This window comes from Cebidichthys violaceus, unplaced genomic scaffold (assembly GCF_023349555.1).
Source record: "Cebidichthys violaceus isolate CVI_PGR_0920_01 unplaced genomic scaffold, fCebVio1.0.p SCAF_41, whole genome shotgun sequence".
NCBI classification, from domain to species: domain Eukaryota; kingdom Metazoa; phylum Chordata; class Actinopteri; order Perciformes; family Stichaeidae; genus Cebidichthys; species Cebidichthys violaceus.
Window position 1 is genome coordinate 635664 of NW_027176606.1, and position 8283 is coordinate 643946.

The 8283-nt window shown below is 41.9% G+C and overlaps 13 non-coding genes across 13 annotated transcripts; 8 read left to right on the forward strand and 5 right to left on the reverse strand.

The window, feature by feature from the left end:
* Positions 1-470: 470 nt before the first annotated feature.
* Positions 471-544, forward strand: trnan-guu (transfer RNA asparagine (anticodon GUU)). Its single transcript has one exon. It is a non-coding gene; the product is annotated as a tRNA-Asn (tRNA).
* A 293-nt stretch (positions 545-837) lies between these two features.
* trnan-guu (transfer RNA asparagine (anticodon GUU)) lies at positions 838-911 on the forward strand. Its single transcript has one exon. It is a non-coding gene; the product is annotated as a tRNA-Asn (tRNA).
* Positions 912-1216: 305 nt separating this feature from the next.
* On the forward strand, positions 1217-1290 carry trnan-guu (transfer RNA asparagine (anticodon GUU)). Its single transcript has one exon. It is a non-coding gene; the product is annotated as a tRNA-Asn (tRNA).
* A 293-nt stretch (positions 1291-1583) lies between these two features.
* Positions 1584-1657, forward strand: trnan-guu (transfer RNA asparagine (anticodon GUU)). The gene has a single exon. It is a non-coding gene; the product is annotated as a tRNA-Asn (tRNA).
* Positions 1658-2052: 395 nt separating this feature from the next.
* On the reverse strand, positions 2053-2125 carry trnak-cuu (transfer RNA lysine (anticodon CUU)). The gene has a single exon. It is a non-coding gene; the product is annotated as a tRNA-Lys (tRNA).
* Positions 2126-3419: 1294 nt separating this feature from the next.
* On the forward strand, positions 3420-3493 carry trnan-guu (transfer RNA asparagine (anticodon GUU)). Its single transcript has one exon. It is a non-coding gene; the product is annotated as a tRNA-Asn (tRNA).
* A 293-nt stretch (positions 3494-3786) lies between these two features.
* trnan-guu (transfer RNA asparagine (anticodon GUU)) lies at positions 3787-3860 on the forward strand. Its single transcript has one exon. It is a non-coding gene; the product is annotated as a tRNA-Asn (tRNA).
* A 305-nt stretch (positions 3861-4165) lies between these two features.
* Positions 4166-4239, forward strand: trnan-guu (transfer RNA asparagine (anticodon GUU)). Its single transcript has one exon. It is a non-coding gene; the product is annotated as a tRNA-Asn (tRNA).
* Positions 4240-4532: 293 nt separating this feature from the next.
* On the forward strand, positions 4533-4606 carry trnan-guu (transfer RNA asparagine (anticodon GUU)). Its single transcript has one exon. It is a non-coding gene; the product is annotated as a tRNA-Asn (tRNA).
* A 774-nt stretch (positions 4607-5380) lies between these two features.
* On the reverse strand, positions 5381-5453 carry trnak-cuu (transfer RNA lysine (anticodon CUU)). Its single transcript has one exon. It is a non-coding gene; the product is annotated as a tRNA-Lys (tRNA).
* A 688-nt stretch (positions 5454-6141) lies between these two features.
* trnan-guu (transfer RNA asparagine (anticodon GUU)) lies at positions 6142-6215 on the reverse strand. The gene has a single exon. It is a non-coding gene; the product is annotated as a tRNA-Asn (tRNA).
* Positions 6216-6500: 285 nt separating this feature from the next.
* Positions 6501-6573, reverse strand: trnak-cuu (transfer RNA lysine (anticodon CUU)). Its single transcript has one exon. It is a non-coding gene; the product is annotated as a tRNA-Lys (tRNA).
* Positions 6574-6861: 288 nt separating this feature from the next.
* Positions 6862-6934, reverse strand: trnak-cuu (transfer RNA lysine (anticodon CUU)). Its single transcript has one exon. It is a non-coding gene; the product is annotated as a tRNA-Lys (tRNA).
* Between the last annotated feature and the right edge of the window lie 1349 nt (positions 6935-8283).

Genomic DNA, 8283 nt, shown 5'->3' on the forward strand with positions numbered 1-8283 from the left:
ACAAAATGTAGAGTCCAACTTCTGCCAGCAAATAGAAAAAGCAAATGGGTGGGGCTTGCAGTTCGGGCCTAACCAACTTTGGAACAGGCCTGTCTCTGTGGCGCAATTGGTCAGGGCATTCGGCTGTTAACTGAAAGGTTGGTGGTTCAAGCCCACCCAGGGACGTTTTAAGCTTATAAAAAGAGAAGACTTCACATGAGTGAAAAGGATAGTTGCCATGATCAGAGCTAAGACTCCAAATTCCAACAAATTGAGATATATAAGATCTTGTCCTTGGTATTTAACATCTTGTTCTTGGTATAATTATCCACAAGCTTTTAAAAGCTAACGCACCTGAAGCTATTTCAGGTCTGGAAGGGGCACTTTTCAAACAGGAAAAGGAACTGTTACAAAATGTAGAGTCCAACTTCTGGCAAAAGCAAATGGGTGGGGGCTTGCAGTTCGAGCTTAACCAAGACAGTATCAGACATGTCTCTGTGGCGCAATCGGTCAGCGCATTCGGCTGTTAACTGAAAGGTTGGTGGTTCAAGCCCACCCAGGGACATTTTAAGCTTATAAAAAGAGCAGACTTCACATGAGTGAAAAGGATAGTTGCCACGATCAGAGCTAAGACTCCAAATTCCAACAAATTAAGATATATAAGATCTTGTTCTTGGTATAATTATCCACAAACTTTTAAAAGCTAACGCACCTGAAGCTATTTCAAATCTGGAAGGGGCACTTTTCAAACAGGAAAAGGAACTGTTACAAAATGTAGAGTCCAACTTCTGCCAGCAAATAGAAAAAGCAAATGGGTGGGGCTTGCAGTTCGGGCCTAACCAACTTTGGAACAGGCCTGTCTCTGTGGCACAATTGGTCAGCGCATTCGGCTGTTAACTGAAAGGTTGGTGGTTCAAGCCCACCCAGGGACGTTTTAAGCTTATAAAAAGAGCAGACTTCACATGAGTGAAAAGGATAGTTGCCATGATCAGAGCCAAGACTCCAAATTCCAACAAATTGAGATATATAAGATCTTGTCCTTGGCATATAATGTCTTGTTCTTGGTATAATTATCCACAAGCTTTTAAAAGCTAACGCACCTGAAGCTATTTCAGGTCTGGAAGGGTGACTTTTCAAACAGGAAAAGGAACTGTTACAAAATGTAGAGTCCAACTTCTGGCAAAAGCAAATGGGTGGGGGCTTGCAGTTCGAGCTTAACCAAGACAGTATCAGACATGTCTCTGTGGCGCAATCGGTCAGCGCATTCGGCTGTTAACTGAAAGGTTGGTGGTTCAAGCCCACCCAGGGACGTTTTAAGCTTATAAAAAGAGCAGACTTCACATGAGTGAAAAGGATAGTTGCCACGATCAGAGCTAAGACTCCAAATTCCAACAAATTAAGATATATAAGATCTTGTTCTTGGTATAAATATCCACAAACTTTTAAAAGCTAACGCACCTGAAGCTATTCCATGTCTGGAAGGGGCACTTTTCAAACAGGAAAAGGAACTGTTACAAAATGTAGAGTCCAACTTCTGCCAGCAAATAGAAAAAGCAAATGGGTGGGGCTTGCAGTTCGGGCCTAACCACTTTTGGAACAGGCCTGTCTCTGTGGCGCAATTGGTCAGCGCATTCGGCTGTTAACTGAAAGGTTGGTGGTTCAAGCCCACCCAGGGACATTTTAAGCTTATAAAAAGAGCAGACTTCTCATGAGTGAAAAGGATAGTTGCCACGATCAGAGCTAAGACTCCAAATTCCAACAAATTAAGATATATAAGATCTTGTTCTTGGTATAATTATCCACAAACTTTTAAAAGCTAACGCACCTGAAGCTATTCCATGTCTGGAAGGGTCACTTTTCAAACAGGAAAAGGAACTGTTACAAAATGTAGAGTCCAACTTCTGGCAAAAGCAAATGGGTGGGAGTTTGGAGTTCGGGCTTAACAAAAACTGCATCAGGCCTGTCTCTGTGGCGCAATCGGTCAGCTCACACACCTTAAGCTTCACCAGGTACAGAAAGAGGCCTTTTCAAACAGGAAAATAAACCAAAACAGTCATAACTGAGAAAGTAGCACGCCCAACGTGGGGCTCGAACCCACGACCCTGAGATTAAGAGTCTCATGCTCTACCGACTGAGCTAGCCGGGCCACAGATGTCACAGTTGGGGGCGGGGCCAGAAAAACTTGAGTGAAAAATAAAAATAGCAAAAGCAAATGGGTGTGGCTTACAGTTCAGGACTAACCAACTTTGTAACAGACATGTTTACTGAAAGGTTGGTGAAAGCCCATCCAGGGACGTTTTGTGCTTATAAAAACAGAAGACTTCACATGAGTGAAAAAGGTAAGAAATTTAAATATGTCATCAGACTTGCCCCTGATTGACAAATATCCAACAGAAAAGAGTCCCAATGCATTTCAATCTTTAGAAAGCTCACGCACCTTGAGCTTCTCCAGGTCAGGAAAGGGCATTTTTCAAACAGGAAAATAAACTGTTACAAAATGTAACCAAATGTAGAGCCCAATTTCAGCCCATACAACACACAACCAGAGTCTAAATCCATTTGAAACTTCAGAAAACTAGCACACCTTAGCTTCTACAGGTTTGCAAAGGGGCTCCTCCAGAAGGAAAATTAACTGTTACAAAACGTAGAGCCCAACTTTTAGCAGTAAATAGCAAACGATCGGGCCAGCTTTGTATTCGGCCTGAACAATCGGTCAGCGCATTAGGCTGCTAACTGAAAGGTTGGTGGTTCAAGCCCACCCAGGGACATTTTAAGCTTATAAAAAGAGCAGACTTCACATGAGTGAAAAGGATAGTTGCCATGATCAGAGCCAAGACTCCAAATTCCAACAAATTGAGATATATAAGATCTTGTTCTTGGTATAATTATCCACAAGCTTTTAAAAGCTAACGCACCTGAAGCTATTCCATGTCTGGAAGGGGCACTTTTCAAACAAAAAAGGGAACTGTTACAAAATGTAGAGTCCAACTTCTGGCAGCAAATAGAAAAAGCAAATGGGTGGGGCTTGCAGTTCGGGCCTAACCAACTTTGGAACAGGCCTGTCTCTGTGGCGCAATTGGTCAGGGCATTTGGCTGTTAACTGAAAGGTTGGTGGTTCAAGCCCACCCAGGGATGTTTTAAGCTTATAAAAAGAGAAGACTTCACATGAGTGAAAAGGATAGTTGCCATGATCAGAGCTAAGACTCCAAATTCCAACAAATTGAGATATATAAGATCTTGTCCTTGGTATTTAACATCTTGTTCTTGGTATAATTATCCACAAGCTTTTAAAAGCTAACGCACCTGAAGCTATTTCAGGTCTGGAAGGGGCACTTTTCAAACAGGAAAAGGAACTGTTACAAAATGTAGAGTCCAACTTCTGGCAAAAGCAAATGGGTGGGGGCTTGCAGTTCGAGCTTAACCAAGACAGTATCAGACATGTCTCTGTGGCGCAATCGGTCAGCGCATTCGGCTGTTAACTGAAAGGTTGGTGGTTCAAGCCCACCCAGGGACGTTTTAAGCTTATAAAAAGAGCAGACTTCACATGAGTGAAAAGGATAGTTGCCACGATCAGAGCTAAGACTCCAAATTCCAACAAATTAAGATATATAAGATCTTGTTCTTGGTATAATTATCCACAAACTTTTAAAAGCTAACGCACCTGAAGCTATTTCAGGTCTGGAAGGGGCACTTTTCAAACAGGAAAAGGAACTGTTACAAAATGTAGAGTCCAACTTCTGCCAGCAAATAGAAAAAGCAAATGGGTGGGGCTTGCAGTTCGGGCCTAACCAACTTTGGAACAGGCCTGTCTCTGTGGCGCAATTGGTCAGCGCATTCGGCTGTTAACTGAAAGGTTGGTGGTTCAAGCCCACCCAGGGACGTTTTAAGCTTATAAAAAGAGCAGACTTCACATGAGTGAAAAGGATAGTTGCCATGATCAGAGCCAAGACTCCAAATTCCAACAAATTGAGATATATAAGATCTTGTCCTTGGCATATAACGTCTTGTTCTTGGTATAATTATCCACAAGCTTTTAAAAGCTAACGCACCTGAAGCTATTTCAGGTCTGGAAGGGTGACTTTTCAAACAGGAAAAGGAACTGTTACAAAATGTAGAGTCCAACTTCTGGCAAAAGCAAATGGGTGGGGGCTTGCAGTTCGAGCTTAACCAAGACAGTATCAGACATGTCTCTGTGGCGCAATTGGTCAGCGCATTTGGCTGTTAACTGAAAGGTTGGTGGTTCAAGCCCACCCAGGGACATTTTAAGCTTATAAAAAGAGCAGACTTCACATGAGTGAAAAGGATAGTTGCCACGATCAGAGCTAAGACTCCAAATTCCAACAAATTAAGATATATAAGATCTTGTTCTTGGTATAATTATCCACAAACTTTTAAAAGCTAACGCACCTGAAGCTATTCCATGTCTGGAAGGGGCACTTTTCAAACAGGAAAAGGAACTGTTACAAAATGTAGAGTCCAACTTCTGCCAGCAAATAGAAAAAGCAAATGGGTGGGGCTTGCAGTTCGGGCCTAACCACTTTTGGAACAGGCCTGTCTCTGTGGCGCAATTGGTCAGCGCATTCGGCTGTTAACTGAAAGGTTGGTGGTTCAAGCCCACCCAGGGACGTTTTAAGCTTATAAAAAGAGCAGACTTCACATGAGTGAAAAGGATAGTTGCCATGATCAGAGCCAAGACTCCAAATTCCAACAAATTGAGATATATAAGATCTTGTCCTTGGTATATAACATCTTGTTCTTGGTATAATTATCCACAAGCTTTTAAAAGCTAACGCACCTGAAGCTATTTCAGGTCTGGAAGGGGCACTTTTCAAACAGGAAAAGGAACTGTTACAAAATGTAGAGTCCAACTTCTGGCAAAAGCAAATGGGTGGGGGCTTGCAGTTCGAGCTTAACCAAGACAGTATCAGACATGTCTCTGTGACGCAATCGGTCAGCGCATTCGGCTGTTAACTGAAAGGTTGGTGGTTCAAGCCCACCCAGGGACGTTTTAAGCTTATAAAAAGAGCAGACTTCTCATGAGTGAAAAGGGTAGTTGCCACGATCAGAGCTAAGCCTCCAAATTCCAACAAATTGAGATATATAACGTCTTGTTCTTGGTATAATTATCCACAAACTTTTAAAAGCTAACGCACCTGAAGCTATTCCATGTCTGGAAGGGTCACTTTTCAAACAGGAAAAGGAACTGTTACAAAATGTAGAGTCCAACTTCTGGCAAAAGCAAATGGGTGGGAGTTTGGAGTTCGGGCTTAACAAAAACTGCATCAGGCCTGTCTCTGTGGCGCAATCGGTCAGCTCACGCACCTTAAGCTTCACCAGGTACAGAAAGAGGACCTTTCAAACAGGAAAATAAACCAAAACAGTCATAACTGAAAAAGTAGCACGCCCAACGTGGGGCTCGAACCCACGACCCTGAGATTAAGAGTCTCATGCTCTACCGACTGAGCTAGCCGGGCCACAGATGTCACATTCGGGGGCGGGGCCAGAAAAACTTGAGTGAAAAATAAAAATAGCAAAAGCAAATGGGTGTGGCTTACAGTTCAGAACTAACCAACTTTGTAACAGACATGTTTACTGAAAGGTTGGTGAAAGCCCATCCAGGGACGTTTTGTGCTTATAAAAACAGAAGACTTCACATGAGTGAAAAAGGTAAGAAATTTAAATATGTCATCAGACTTGCCCCTGATTGACAAATATCCAACAGAAAAGAGTCCCAATGCATTTCAATCTTTAGAAAGCTCACGCACCTTGAGCTTCTCCAGGTCAGGAAAGGGCACTTTTCAAACAGGAAAATAAACTGTTACAAAATTTGAAACTTCAGAAAACTAGCACACCTTAGCTTCTACAGGTTTGCAAAGGGGCTCCTCCAGAAGGAAAATTAACTGTTACAAAACGTAGAGCCCAACTTTTAGCAGTAAATAGCAAACGATCGGGCCAACTTTGTATTCGGCCAGAACAATCGGTCAGCGCATTAGGCTGCTAACTGAAAGGTTGGTGGTTCAAGCCCACCCAGTGATGTGTTGTTCTTGAAAAACCAGCTGACTTCGGACAATAAAAAAATAATTTGCCACAAGCTTGAATAATCCTCACAATAATAAACCTAACAGAACCAATGGCTGTTTTAGGCATAAAAAAAAGACTTCTCGTCCCTGGGTGGGCTCGAACCACCAACCTTTCGGTTAACAGCCGAACGCGCTAACCAATTGCGCCACAGAGACGAAGACAATCTAGGTACTACAACAAGTATAATTTGTTCATATGCTTTGCAGGACCGGAAGATGGGTCTGAAGTGACATTTGCACATTTGGAATCAGGACATTTGGTATTTGTTTGGGAGAAATGGTTTCATTGCCCAGCTAGGAGAGTAGCAGTGCATGAGACTCTTAATCTAAAGGTTGGTGGCCACAATATTTAGCATATAATATCATATATTAGTTAATTGTTTTAGGGTCACATAACTAAAACAGTTATGGCTAAAACAGCCATAACTAAAAAAAGCAATGCGCCCAACGTGGGGCTCGAACCCACGACCCTGAGATTAAGAGTCTCATGCTCTACCGACTGAGCTAGCCGGGCGACTGATGTCATCTTGGGGGGCTAGGCAAGAAAAACGTTTGCAAGGGGTGTCATATAACACTGCAGAGTAAATCTTGGCCTTAGAAGTATGTTGCTATTGTGGCACTGTTGTGAGCTAACCTGAGATACTAACATTAGCAACATGCCTTACAGTGTTTTTCACAAACTATTTGAGCTGGTTTTAACTGTGACATATCCTAATCCCCAAGAAGAAATAGAAAACTTCAGGAAAAAGAAAGACGTTAAGAAACTATCTTGGCATATGACTAAATTAGTAATAAAGATATGCGCCCAACGTGGGGCTCGAACCCACGACCCTGAGATTAAGAGTCTCATGCTCTACCGACTGAGCTAGCCGGGCTACTGATGACATCATGGGGGGCGGAGGCAGAAAAACTTGCTGCCCCTTCAATACACCCATTAACCACTGCTGAATATAAGGGTAGCATATAACACTGCAGAGTAAATCTTGGCCTCTTAAACATGAGATACTAACATTAGGAACATGCCTTACTGTCTTTTCCACATTCCAGGATAGCTGGTTTTTAACTGTGACATGTCATAACCACAAAGAAGAGGGCTTCTGATTTTATTTTGTCATGTTATCTGTTCCAATTTCCAAGGAAACGTTATGCCTAGAAAATGAAAAAAAAAAAAAAAAAAAAAAAAAAAAAAAAAAAAGAAGCAATTTAAAGGAATTCCAATAAAATGTTTTTGTTTGTTAAAAAAGTATCTTGAGTTCAAATGTTACAATGTGTTTTGTAAAAAAAAGCATTAACCAGCAAGGTGCACATGACTATCAAAATCATGTCCACCATTGACCACGTGACGACGTGAGCTGGCGTTAGACTCTCAGATTACCTCCATTAATGCTAACTTTACTCCATATTTTTTGACACAGCTCTCTTGAAACACACACAAGTTCACAAATCCACATCATGAGAGCTCATACTCGGAGTAACAACGGCTGTTAACGTCATTAACACCAAGTTCATGCTAATTCATGGTAATGTTTTAAGCTAACCATGTGCGCATTAGCATTTTTTTTTTTTACTCGACATTATGGGTCAGCCAGTAATTACGTCGACATTAACACGAGACACTTTCTTAATTGGCGGGTGCCGTTAATTCGTTACCAGTCGTTGAAAAGAGATGTTGTTCACGTTCTTACCGTGAGTACGGCCTTGATGTTAGCTAACGAACACGCTCGCTGAAATCTCAAACTCCGACTTCTTGGGCGTTGGTCCTTCAGTTGCGCATCAAAGTTGCGCATCAAAACATTTGAAACTTAAAGATGCCGTTTCACGAGCCGAAAAGCCGACCCGATAAATGTGTTCGACATTCGTCCCCAAGTCAAGCAACGTCTTAAAAACTCAAACTAACCTGCGACACGCACCTTGTCGATGCTCTAAAGATGAAGCTGCGTAAAGTTTTTGTTTTTTTTCTTCATCCGGGATCTTTAGTGCGAGGATGGGGGGGGGGCTGCCGCAAATGTCGTAAACGTTCGCCAAATTATAAAGATTTACGTTACACTAATATGTTCTTTATCCAAACTTAACAAGTCTATCTTGTGTCTTGTTTTTGCAATTGTTTTATTTTTCGTAATACAGGTGTGAGTTCACCTGTATTACATCACGCATCATCTGTGAATTACCAATTTATAATGTAGGCCTACATGTATCCGTAGTATTAATTCAGTCACTGATTACA